Source organism: Callorhinus ursinus, unplaced genomic scaffold (assembly GCF_003265705.2).
Source record: "Callorhinus ursinus isolate GAN/ISIS: 27379988/994484 unplaced genomic scaffold, GSC_fseal_2.0 scaffold1, whole genome shotgun sequence".
In the NCBI taxonomy this organism is placed as follows: Eukaryota; Metazoa; Chordata; class Mammalia; order Carnivora; family Otariidae; genus Callorhinus; species Callorhinus ursinus.
This window is the reverse complement of record NW_027397063.1, coordinates 23,093,089-23,107,579: the sequence shown is the minus strand read 5'-3', so window position 1 is coordinate 23,107,579 and position 14,491 is coordinate 23,093,089.

The window sequence follows — 14,491 nt, the reverse complement described above, 5'->3', positions numbered from 1 at the left end:
TTAGGTAAAGGTTATTGTCCTTCATGAAAATAAACATTCTGAAGGAGTAGCAGAAATTAGGAGAAATATGTGTCAGTGAAGGATCTAGGCAGAAAACAGATGATAATTAATGTATTTTCCCAATAATACTCTGAAATACGGTCTATCATTATCATCACTGTACCCACTTTTCAGGTGAGGAAACAGGTCCAGAGGGCCACCCGGGATCCAATGCAATTATTTTTCAGTCAGGAATTCCTGGGAACATAGTCATGTTGAGCAGACAGGTTACAGTCATGTGGAAATACCAGAGTTATTAGAAGCCAAAGTCAACTTGTCCATATTTACTTTATTGCAGGTCCTGCTCTGATTTAGTCTGCAAGTCTGGTCCATGAGTTCCTTGTTGATTTTCTTAGTTATTGATGAGTTTGGCTTAGCACTCGTGGTTCCATATCCCTGGCTGTGTTACTTTCACTGTTTTATCTCCTTTATCCAAATTTAGGTGTTGATTTCCTATTTTAATACTAATTCCTTATCAGTAACCTGCCCATTACAGTGATGTAGCAAGTTTTAGAGAAAATTTCTTCAATTTATTTTAGTATCGAGCTCATTTGCTGACTTACAAAATGAGGTAAAATGTGTATTTATGGGTGTGTAGAATTTTTTTCCAAAAGCAAGTGTAATGAAATTATTAGGAAAAAAAAAAAACCCACACAAACCTGAGGATATCTATCAAGGGGACTGCCTAAAGTCTGGAGGAAGATGGCTGGCACACAGCAGACATATGGGAAAGGTGGTTTCTGGGAAGGAGTGGGTAAACTGAAGGAGTTCAGCTGAGGGCCAAATATCCACCCCAGAAAAAGAAGAAAAGCGATGAAAGGAAGCAGAATATGTGACCCCGAAATGTGTCACTTTGACATGTGGATTGATTTTGAGCTGAAAGCAGTCAAGATCCAGCAGACTCAGAAGAAACAAACAGACAAACAAACTTTTACCTCTCTCTTAACTGACTAAAAGAATTTAGATAGGGGGTCTGGCCAGAAAGAGAGCTATTACCAGAGATAACTTTTGTATCCAAAAGACTTACCTGTGTGGCAGGGCAAACATTTAATTATAACATCTGCTTTTCTTATTGTCCTGTGAATTGCCCTCCACCCCTTTGAGGCCCCAGGTCCTTATCTCCCTCCTTAGCTCGGGATGACCTATAAGCCTCAATTGCCTAACTACCTTGGGTCTCATATTTTTGTGGAGCTTTCATATATCTAAAATTAAATTTGTTTTGTTTTTTTCCGGTCAATCTGTCTTAGCTAACTTCATTATTAGACCAGCCGAAGAACCTAGAAAGGAAGAAGGGGAAAATTTTCTGCCCTACAAAGACATGAGAAATAAATCTGTGAGAGCACAGAAGACCTAGGGTTAATGTCCTGTGTTTATAGTTTTTCTTTTGAATAATTTCCCTCCAGTTCTAGTGTACTCTTTTTTAGGCTCTGAGTCTCTCCATACTCTTATGAAAGGCTTTCAGAGAAAAAGAAAAAAAAAATCCAAGCTGCTATTTGAAATTTGCACATTTCTGCCTGTCAGTTGTCAGCCATTATCTACTGAGTACATGTTAACTATGCAGTTGAGGTGTTCAATAAAGGATAGGTACAGTCTCTACCTTAGTGAATTCACATTGGAATGCAGGGAAGGGACACACATTGCTGCAGTGAATATCATAATTATAAATATAGAAACACCAAATGGATGGATGGGTCGGAGATAGTCTTGTTTGCATAAAAAAGGGGTTAGGTGAGTTCGTTGGGTTCTTACAAAGGAGACGATCCATGAGTTGTAATTTAAAGGAAAGAAAAATATTGTGTAATATGCCCAGCAGGAGGGAGATACGGCAGTGGAGAAGTCCCAGACTGTGGCATTGTAGTAGGGAGGGGCTATCTTTGCTGTTTTTGACCTCAGACCTTTAAGGCTTCAAATGGGAGTGGAGCTAGTTAGTGGTGAGGGTGGAAAGTCCTACTAGCTGCACGGCCTTACCAAATGGAAAAAAAAAATCTCAGAAATAGATCGCTGTGGCTCACATAAAGCAATTCAACATTTGATTTTAATGTCATGACCCCAGAATAAGATTTATAACCCCAAATATATACTTTTTGGGACAATTATCTACCACTGAGCTTGAAAGTTACCAGAATATGCCACCCTCGAGTATACCACTGGTATACAGATTATTTTGAACTAAAAGCAATTGGGAATTAGTAGAGACAGGAAAAACTTTTTACCACCCTCTAACTGCCTTAAAATAAAGTATAAATTTTCCTTTTGTGAAGGAAATTTACATTTATAAAAGAAATTTCCTATATAAAGGTGTCCCCTTAGCAGAAAGGGAGCTACTCTCTGAGACATTGCTCATCACCTGAGACTCTTGCCTGCAAATAGGACATCCCTTATTTACTATAAATTTCCTTCCCTCACCTTCCCAAAATTTGACTGTCCCACCCCGAAGCCCAAAACACCTTCTCCTTTGTTTATCCTAAGATAGCATATAGGCCTCACTCATCTGACTGCCTCTTTGAGCCACATTTTCATATACTGGTTTGCCATTTGTATGTCTTCTTTGGAGAAATGTCTGTTCAAGTCCTTTGTCTGGTTCGTAATGAGGTTATTTTTTACTTATTTTTATTTTTTGCTATTGAGAGGTATGAGTTTTTATATATTTTGGATATCAACCCCTTATTAGATGTATGGTTTGCAAATACTTTCTCCTATTCTGTGGATTGCCTTTTTATTCTCTTGTTACTTTTGCTGTGCAGAAACTTTTTAATTTGATGTAATCCTACTTGTCTAATTTTGCTTTAGTTGCCTCTGATTTTGGTTTCACATCCAAGAAATCATTGCCAAAGCCAAAGTTAAGAAAGTTTTCTCCTGTTTTCTTCTCTAAGAGTTTTACAGTTTCAGATCTTAAATTTAAGTCTTTAATCCATTTTGAGTTGATTTTTGTGTATGGTGTAAGACAAGGGTTCAATTAAATTCTTTTGCATGTGGATTTCTAGTTTTCCCAATACCTCTTGTTGAAGATCTTAATAGAACCTAGATATGAATAATGGAGGGAGTGGCCTGAGGCAGAGTCAGTCCCAAGTCCTTGAGTGGGGAATGATAGCAATGTGAGTTGGGAGCAAGGATGGTGATAAATGGGTTATACTTCAAAAGCCCAGGGACACAGCATCCTGAATCTATGGCTTCCATGACCCTGGGGCTGACAGACCAAGAGCCACAGGTACAGAGCATATACTTTCCTCTTCTACGTCTGTCCCAGGGCAACCCCTAGACTCATTATAATACATTTGCATTGTAGATACAGCCTCCCACCATGGAGAAAGGCCACCATGGTGGTTCTGGCACAAACCTTTACAGGATCTCCCCCCTCCAGAACCTGTGGGAAGAGTCCCCCCAGATGATTGGAAGCAGCCTCCATTAGAGACCAACCCACTGTACATCACCACTTCTCTTCTCACAGCCCAGAAAGACCCAAAAAATATCCAATCCCAAAACAACCTAGGGGCTGGTTCCACCTCACAGAACTTGCCTGCTCTCCCACCTCGAGAGTGTACTTTCCTTTAGTAAATTGCTTTGTGCTTGCTATTTTCCTGTGTGTGTGTGTGTGTCTGAGTTCTTTATTCTGTTCTGTCTGTGTATCAGTACTATACTAAAGCAAATACTTTTTTATTTTATTTTTTTTTATTTTTAAAGATTTTATTTATTTGTCAGAGAGAGAGGGAGAGAGAGCACAAGCAGGGGGAGTGGCAGGCAGAGGGAGAAGGAGGCTCCCCACGGAGCAAGGAGCCTGATGCAGGACTCGATCCCAGGACCCTGGGATCATGACCTGAGCCGAAGGCAGACGCTTAACGACTGAGCCACCCAGGTGTCCCTAAAGCAAATTTTTTTTTAAAAACAACTTTAGCCTGTTATATTACAGTCCTACAATTACAGTGTATATACATTAAATCAAGGTTTTACTTTACCATGTAAAAATGCTATATAATTTTATTAGATAGCAGTCAATTTCTAAGGGGAAAAATGAAAAACAATTTAGAGCAAAGGAATTTAAAATTGTGGACACTGTTTGAAAGAACAATGCAAAAGAAAATAGTTTTTTCTTTCCTTTTAAAAAAAATTATCACTGAGTCTACCAAGATTTGATTAAAACCATGAACCTCACATCAAATTACTAGTAAGTAGAAAGTTCCAATCAGATCTTAAGCAAAAAGTGTCCAGTAGTAGCATCATCAATTATGGATATGCTATTTAGATTAAAAGGTGGATAAATCCAAAGGGGAAAATAGCAATTATTTGGAAGAAAGGAAGGAAGGAAGGAAGGAAGGAGGGAAGGAAGGAGGGAAGGAGGGAAGGAGGGAAGGAAGGAGGGAAGGAAGGAAGGAGGGAAGGAAGGAGGGAAGGAACCATTTCAGTCTTCAGTCCTGCTGGGTTGAGTGATGTGACGCAGAGCTGAATTATGAATAGTTTACACCATTCTTGGTTTCCTTATGCCAGTGTTCGTTTTTGCACTCTCTTTTGTGGTTGTAAATTTTGTTTTCTTTTTCGTAGTATAACCCAAATCAACTTTCCCACCCTTGTAAAAACCACACTGAGACTCCATTCAAATGATTTATTTTTTAGACCAAAAAAGCACTTTCAGTTTAATCCATCTAACTCACTAGCCTCCACAGCATTTTGCACCTCCAGTGGGGTCCATGATAAAGAGCTCTCGAGGGATTAATGTTCCCACTTCTTCGTATTTCTTCCTTTTCCAAATTCTTCAGTAATTTTTAAAAACAAATTTGATTCTTTTCTTTGATCCCAAGAGGGCACTAGTTACGCATAGTCTTGGCTACTTGCCCTTTCTATATTCATCACTCTAGTCAGGCTTAGCTGGCCCCAAGTAGAGAAGCATGCCTTTATTGCTAGCAGCTTCTGTGAATACTAACATTTCAGTAACGGGTTAGCATTTATTGAATGCTCTTCCTGTACGGCTCGCTTAATTTCACCATAACCCTAGGAGGAGAGCTGTAATCTCATCCTCACTTTATGGATGAAGAAAAAAGCTGAGAGAGATAACATACCTAAGGCAAGATGGTTAGCCAAAGATGGAGCCAAGATTCCACCCTGAGTAGTCTGAAGAGGCCCTGTTTTTAAGTACCACCATGTTTTCTTATAGTACTGGAGAAATGATAACAGCAATAATAATAATAAAGCAAGAACATACTTTTTACATATAAAGAACAAAACCATTTACACACACTGCTTCATATAGAAGTCCCATAATTATCTGAAGAATGTTTTGATCACCACTTTAAAGATAAAAAAAAAAAAAACCTAAAATCCTCAGAGTGATGCTGTGAGGTGTGTACATTCTAAGGACAAATTTAGGGGAAAATGGCATGGTATCTTTGAAAATTATTGTAGAGAGTGTAAGAGAGGCAAAAAACTATTTTTTTCCTATCCATCTTAGGTTCTCTGGCTCAAGCCCTGATTAGATTACCAAAAACAGATTAATGAGAGAAGAACTGAAATTTATTACCCTGTGCATATTTGCATATACACAGGACTACCCACTGATGAGCACCTCAATGGGCTGGTTAGAACTTGGAGTCTATATATTAAACTTAGTAGGGGGAGTGGAGGGGGCAAAAGGGCACTTATGAAAATGCAAATGACTTTTTGGAAAGATAAATCATCCTTTAGGAAAATATATGGGAGATATGATTCTTTGTGACAATGTCTGTCTGGGTGTGGTTCAGTCTTCTCTGATAAGATTAGAATTGCTCCTGGTAAGGAGATTTATGACAACTGAGTTCTGGGAGGCTCTGCTTTTAGGCAGATAAGGAATTCCAGGAACTCAAATGACTTCAGCTCAAAATAATTCTGTGTCAAAGTGGCATATTTTGGGGTAGCTTGTCCAGATCCCCTTCAAGAGCCTTGAAACTGCTCTTTCAGTGAGCAAAACTTCCTTTTGGGTCTGTAAAGCTTGGGGTATGGGTGTGAGAACCATGCTGTTCATGTGTAAACATTTCCTACAACCACTCTTACTCAACCTACTCCATTGCTGTTGGGCGACTCCCTGTCCCAGCCAGCAGGCTCTTTTTGAGTTTAACCGAGTTGGAAAGCCCTAGTTGTTTTCTGTTAGAAGGCAGATAGGTCGTGAGGTTTTGAAGTAGGCTGAGCATGAGGTCAAATGGGAATAGTGACCTCATCACCTGACAATGCACATTGAAGCTGTTTTGACTTATCTGAGTTGCCAGCAACATTTCTGAGAAACAGAGTTAGTGTGGCAAAATCCTATATTCTATAGTAACTAATAAAATTTAGAAATCATCCCCATACATACCTTTGGGTAAACTAATTTTAACTTACAGATTGATTATTGGTATAATTTTCACTGGGGTTGTGATTTATATATATATTTGCACATACACACACATATATGTATATACATTTATATGCACATTCTTTAATAGTGAGTGCTTTGAAATACAAAGAATTATTATTACTCCCATTAAGAGAATGTTAGTGAAAACCACTAACCATTCCTGGCATTTCTATGTAATGGATATTTATTTTATGTATTAGATGTAATATATATTATATTATATAATCATTGTTCATATATATTTTATATTTAATTTCAAAATTCACAGACCATATAAATCTCAAGAACATGTGGCAGAATTTTAACACTTCTGTCAATATCTTTGTACTAAACTACGTAATTTTTACTTTTGCATATTTTGAATTCGTTTGATATGAAATAGATGTTGGAAATTGATGTGAAAACATTGTTAAATGTGATATTCCTTTTGAATATAATTAATTGTAAAGTAGAGAAAATGTACTCTATTGGATAAAGTACAGTTGACCCTTGAACAGCACAGGTTTGAACTGTGTGGGTCCACTTATACATACATGTTTTTTGATAACTAACAGTACAGTACTATAAATATATTTTCTCATCCTTATGATTTTAACATTTTCTTTTCTTTAGCCTACTTTATCATAAGAATGCAGTATATAGAACATACAACATATAAAATGTGTATTAATATACTGTTTATGCTATCAGTAAGTCTACTAGTCTACACTGGGCTATTAGTAGCTAAGTTTTTGGAGAGTCAAAAGTTATTTCGGACTGTGGAGGTGGTCAGCACCCCACATTAGGCAAGGGTCAGTTGTACATTAATTTAGATTCAGAAGGTCATCGTTTATATCTTGTTCTCACTGCAGTAGATTTATTTACCTTCTCTGAGCCTATAAGTAAATGACATGGTGCTATTTAACCTGCATACCTTAAAGAATTGTTCTAAAGCTAGAATGAGATGCTTTATGTGATACTTCTTTTCTGTAAACTATAAAGCATCTTAAAAATGTAAATCCTTTATATTATACAGGATAATGTTAGGAAGTAACCCAAATATGATAAAGAAAATTGTAGAAATTGGGAAATGGCTCAAAACAGTTCACAAACCCTGGCTCAATTTTCTAAGTGCATGTACTTTAAAATTATATTTTAGATAGAATAGAATTACCATATGATCCAGTAATTCCACTACTGAGTATTTTACTCAAAGAAAACAAAAACACTAAATCAAAAACATATAGGCACCTGTATACTTACTGTAGCATTATTTACAGTAGCCAAGATATGGAAGCAACTCAAGTGTCTGTCAATAGATGAATGGATAAAGATGTGGTATATAAGTATATACAATGGGATATTACTCTGTCATAAGAAAGAATGCGATCTTGCCATTTGCAACAACATGGATGGATCTAGAGTGTATAATGCTACATGAAATAAGTTAAACAGAGAAAGACAAATACCATATAATTTCACTCAAATGTGTGATTTAAGATACAAAACTAAACAAAGAAAAAAAGAGAGATAAACCAAAAAAACACTCTTAAATACGGAGAACAAACTAGTGGTTACCACAAGGTGAGGTGGAGGGGGTTGGGTGAAATAAATAAAGGGGATTAAGATTACAATTATCTTGATGAGCACTAAGAAATGCATAGAATTGTTAAATCATCATGTTGTACACCTGAAACTAATGTAACATTGTATGTTAATTATACTTCAATAAAAAAGTGTAAAAACAATAAATAAAAATAATTTTTTTTAAAAACCTGGAAAAAATTATATTTTCCTTACAATCATACAAAAGTTCAGTGTCAATAATTTAGAATATACATGTAAACAAAATGGATATGGTGGTGTTATCTATTATAAATATTCTGGTATTTATTTAACAAAGAATCATATTATTTTAACTGTGTATGGGAGAAACAGTTATTTTCTTTCTATTTTCTAGTCTTTTTCTTTCTTTGAGAGAGAGAGTATGAATGGTAGGGGTAGAGGGAGAGGGAGAGAGAATCTCAAGCATAATCCGCGCTGAGCGTGGAGCCGTTGTGGGCTCCATCCCACCTCCCTGAGATCATGACCTGAGCGGAAATCAAGGGTCGGTTGCTTAACCAACTGCGCCATCCAAGCGCCCCTCCACTCTTCTAGTTTCAATAGCTGGGGCCCATAAATCAAATGGATAAAAGGTTAACAGGTGGGGGAAAAAGTATTTTAATTATGTATACATACCCAAAAGAGTTTCACAAAGAAATAAGCCTCAAGGAGGTGGCTTAATGATTGCGACTTATATACTGTCTTAGGCTAAACAAAGGGAAAGGGGTTTGGGGGTTCTGAGTGGAGGAAGCAGTTGTGGAAAGATGAGAGAAGGAACTATATGGCAAACAAGGGATGTTTTGTTACGCGGTTAAGAGACTCTCAGGTGAGAACAGATGTCTCAGGGAGTAGCTCTCTTCCTGGTAGGGGCATCTTTACAAATGGAAATGTCTTTTATAAATGCAAACTTCCTTTACAAAAGGAGACATTTTATATTCTATTTTAATGCAGTTAGGGGGAGGTAAACAGCTTTTCCTGTGCCTGCTGATTCTGGATTGCCTTTAGCCCAAACAAATCTATATGCCAAAAAGGTGTATTTTGGAATGGCGTATTCTCATACCCTTCAACTTGATTTTTTTGTAATTTTAGAAAAGCATTGAACATTTTTCCATACCATTACATAATTTTTCTCAACATTTTTGTGAGGGTGATATAACATCTTATTGAGTACCACTGGACAAACATGATTCATGTAATAATGAAAACACAACTTTATTTTTGCTCTCATCATTCCTTTAACCCTGATCCAGTGAGGGTGACTTTCCCTGGCCCTAGAAGAAAATTCTGGCAGGGTGTTGGCTTATCTTCTCACTCTGAAGAAATAGCAGACCTAGATTCTTCTCTCACTTTAAATTGTAAAGTTACAACTTCCATTTAAAAATCAATCAAAAATTAAAAATTAATTAAGATAAATCAAAATTTTGGACCTGATTTAAAATTAAATCTTCTCTCCTTCAGCTCAGGGCTGCTTCCACCCAAAACACTTCACCAAATGAGCAGGTGGGGTGTAGAGTGTGTTCAGTGTCCTTTATATTCCTCATATTTTCCATTTAGATAAAAGGGTCATGAAATCCTTTCTTGGAAGAGTACTGTAGTCAGTTGGCTTCATGTACTTTGAGCCTGGTCTATGTTTCAATTTGACTTCTTTCTTGGAAAGGTACTTTTGAGGATCTTTACACATTTCTTGCTGGCCTTTTTCTCTTTTGCGGTTTTCTCCAGTATTAGTATATATTTGTCTGTTGATTATGTGCAACTGCTTCCTCAGTCCCAGAGTTTCTTCCAGGATCTTGTGGTTGTGGGTCCATCTGTCCCCTCAGGTGTCCTATTAGAGAAGTATTAGGATGTCCTTAATCAAGCTCTCGCACGCATGTGGAACATCTCATCTGTGAGCAACATTTATGCATCCGTTGTTCTGATAAACTTTAAGAGACCAGGATGATCCCAGCCTAACTGTATGGAGCCTACTGGCTCCATTTCCAAAACAGCTGGTGAGTGAATCTCTAGTCTTTTAGATTTCCCATGATGATTTCAAATTTGGCACTGTGGAACGGAACATATTAAGCTCCTCTCATTTTCCTCGGAGGCACTCTTCATAGCCCCTCTTTCTCCTCACAGTATGTTCTGTGTATTCTCCTCATCGTATCCTTTCTCCAGAAGATGCAAAACTAGAGACGGATTGCAGTTTAGTGGTAGCTGATGACCAGAAGTAGGCAGAAATGGAAAGTGATTGCTAATGGGTACAGGGTATCTTTTTCAGATAATGCAGATATTTTAAAATTGACCATGGGGTTAGTTGCACAACTCTGAATATACTGAAAACATTTAGTTGTATACTCAAGGCACTGAAATATATGGTATTTGAATTATATTTCAATAAAGCTATTATATATTTTAAAATAATGAAGAAAGAGTAGATCCTATGACAGAATTATGTATCTAGTTCTGATCTTTCACCTGAACGCAGGATTGGCTACACATCTATAATCCATTTGATACTTTACATATTTTTATCTCTTCTTTAAAATGGTTAACCTAAGAGAATTTAATATATTAGACATGAGATTTTTAATTATGTTCAGAAGAGTTTTAAAAGTTATTAATATTTAAATATCTTGAAAGAGTTTGATTCTGTAAATTTTTATTAATTACTCTGATGTATGTAAATGTTTAGGGAAATACTGATTGAAGTTGAAAGACATATTAACTGTTTCATGTGCTTATAAGATTAATAAATTGCACATTGAACAGCAACAGAATATATGAGATAGTAAGATATGACAGTATCCAATTAAGACAGAAATGAAGATATGGTCAAGATATAAATAGTTTATAATCTAGCTGTTAGTCTTCTAATTTTGTTTTTTAAAAAAGCTGGCTGGAATTTGTATTGATACATAGGTTAATTTGCGGGGGGGGCGGATTGACGTCTTTTCAACACTCATTTTTCCGAACCATAAATATTATATAACTTACCGTTTTATTAGCTTGTCTTCAATACTGTTTATAGTAATCCCCTCTTATGTACAGGGGATCATTCCAAGACCCCCAGTGGATGCCAAAAACTGCAGATGGTATCAAACCCTATATATACTATGTAATTTTTTATACATACACACTTAAGACAAATTTTAATCTATAAATTAGGCACATTAAGAGATTAGCAACAATAATAATAAATAGAATAATTATAAAGATATACTGTAGTAACAGTTATGTGAATGTGGTCTCTCTCTCTCTCTCAAAATGTCGTATTGTACTGTACTCATCCTTCTTCCTCTTGGAAGATATGAGATGATAAAGTGCCCCTTGATGAGACGAAGAAGAGAGGGGAATGGCAAAGACATTGTGATGTACTGTCAGGCTACTATTGACCTTCTGACTCATGGTGAGAAGGAGGATCGTGTGCTTCCAGATTCAGATTGACAACAGTAACCGAAACCACAGAAAGAGAAACTGTCACAAGCAAGGGGGAACCACTGTAATTGAATCTTCTTTAATTCTCTCAGCAATATTTGGTGTTTTCTAGGGCGCCTGGGTGGCTCAGTCATTAAGCGTCTGCCTTCAGCTCAGGTCATGATCCCAAGGTCCTGGGATCGAGCCCCGCATCGGGCTCCCTGCTCGGCGGGAAGCCTGCTTCTCCCTCTCCCGCTCCCCCTGCTTGTGTTCCCTCTCTCGCTGTGTCTCTCTCTGTCAAATAAATAAATAAAATTTTAAAAATAAAAAATTTGGTGTTTTCTAGGTAGAAGTCTTGCACTTTTTTTTTAGATTAATTTTTAAACATTTGATGAATTTTGGTGCCATTAAAATGGTGTAATTTCATAATTTGCTTTGCTAATTGTTTACTGTGGCTTTAAAGAAATAGAGTTTTACATGATTTTGAATCTAGAAGTACTGATAAATTCACTGATTAATTCTAGTAGTTTGAATTCTTTTGGATATTCCATATCTTCAGTCATATTATTTGCAAATACTATCAAAATTTTTCTTTGCAGTTCTTATATGTTTTGTTTTTTTCTTGGCATTATTGGACAATCTAGACTTTTCCATACCCTGTAAATACAGATGCAATAGGAAACATTCTTGTCTTGTTCCCAAACCAAGGGTAAATTTATGATATCTTATCATTGAGAATGTGTTTGCTGGGGAATCTTTCTAGTGCCATTTATCAGCTTTGAAATGTTTTGTAAGAGTTGTTTTTCATCATGAATAGATTTTGAGTTTAATTCACTTTTTCTAAATATTTTGAGATGACATTTTTTTCTTTGTTCTTTTAACGTAGTGCATTACATCATTAGAATTTTGAAACTTTGAATGTTAAACTAACTTTAATTTTTTTTTTTAATAAACCCATTTGGCTTTGATATATCTACACAAACACACACACACACACAGTGACTCCATTCATATTGTTCATCAAACTTTTGTCTAGGATTTTTGCATCTGTATTTATGATAAAGATCATCTTGCAACTTTCCTTTTTGTGGTGTTATTTTTAGGGTTTGAGGAAAATGTTTTCCTGGCCTCATAAAAAAGAGTACAGTAGAGTTGCATAAAACTTGTGTTATTTCTTTATTATTTGGTAGAATTCACAGGTTAATGAATCTGGGTCTGAAGAGCTCTTTATGGGAGGGTTTTTAACTAGAATTAATTTTAAAAATAGATATAATTGTATTCAAAAATTCCATTTCTTTTCATGTTTTGTATAATGGGTTTTTACAAAAAATTTATGATTTCATCTAAATTTTCAAATTAATTAACATAAAGATGTTTCAGCATCTTATTTTAAAATGTGTTTTAAATTCTTTAGTTACGTTATTTAGTTATTTAGTTTATAAATTTCTTTAGTTATGTCTTTCTTCTTGTTTCTGATGTTATTTCCTCCTCCTCTCTCTTTCTGTGTGGTGTATGTTTCTGCCCGTGATCAGTCTTGCTGATAAAGATAACTTGTGTTTTTCAAATAACCAATTTTTAGATTTGTTATATTCTTTGTCATACATTCTTATATTTAATTGCCTTCTCCTTTTATGTTTGTTTATTACTTCCTTCCTTTTATTTCCTTTGTGTTTAATTTGCTGTTCTTTTTCTAACTTCTTGCAATAGATACTTAAAACATTGACTTTCATCCTGGTTTTTTCCTAAGTGTTTAAGGGTATACATTTCTTTTAATCATAGTTCTGTAAGTTTTGATATGTCTAATTTTTTATTCTCATTCCATTTAAAATACTTTCTTTGATTTTGGTTTCTTCTCTGAATCAAAATTGTTTAGAAGTATATTACTTTATCTCCAAAATTTTGGAGTTTTCTCATTATTTTTGCTTTTTTGACATAAAATATGGTCATTTTTGATGAATGTTATATGTGAATTTGAAGAGGAATTGAATTCTTTTATGAATTGGGTGTGCTCTTTTGTACATGTTGATAAGGGTATATTAGTCAATCGATTGTCAGACTATATCCTTGCTGATAATTTTGTCTGCATGTTCTAACTAACAGCTATTGAGTGATACATGTTAAAATGGTATACTATGATCACAGGAGCTTTATAGATTTGTCTGTTTCTCTTTTTGGTTCTGCCAACTTTTACTTTATATATATTAAGATTATGTTATTATTTTTTGTATCTTTCTGCTGGTGTGCTCCATTATTATTACAATATAACTATTTTTATCTGTTAATTTTTCCTCACTTAAAGCCTACTTCCCTGTATTCGTACAGCTACCCCATCTTCGATTGGCAAGTATTTAACATTTTACTCCCTATCCTTTTACTTTTAATTTTTCTTCACCCTTATTTTTAAAGCGTGTCTCTTGCAAGCAGCTTATATATTTTATATCCAGCCTTTTCTTCTTTGTATTTTAATTGGAAAAATTAATGTTTATAGTTAATATAATTAATACTAATTGGGTTTAAATCTTATTTTTTTTTCTTATTTGTCCACTTGCTCTATTTTCTTTTTCCCCTATATTTTATGCCCTTTCTGGATTAAATGCTTTATTATTTATTATTTTCTTTAGTATTAGACATGGTTGGTACCCCACCAAGTTATCCCTTCCTGGTGCATTAAACCCCCATCTATAGTTAGTGCAGGTTTCTAATGGCTTAGAGCTGCACACTTCTCAAAAGAATTGCTGTCTGCCACCAAAGTGTTACATGGCTGGGAATGCCTTGGACATTACCTTCAAGGCAGTGACAACCAACGACTAACTAAAATGGCAGGGTACAAAAACCTGGTCCCCTTGCCTAACAGTGGAAAAAGACTGTCACCATTAGCTTAGGAACACCCTGTGGGATCAAGCTGAGGCTGAAGTATTTCTGAAACTAACCTTTGCTTTACATTCTCCCCTGTCCTACCTAACCTGCTCTCCTTGTTGTCTCACTGGGTTACCTGAATTGATTTCTCAATAAATCACTTGCTCAAAATCCCTGGTGCAGGTTCTGTTTCTAGGGATTTCAACCTAAGACCTCTCTTAGGGTACATGTTAGTTACACAGCCTTTTACCCTTTTACTCTTAG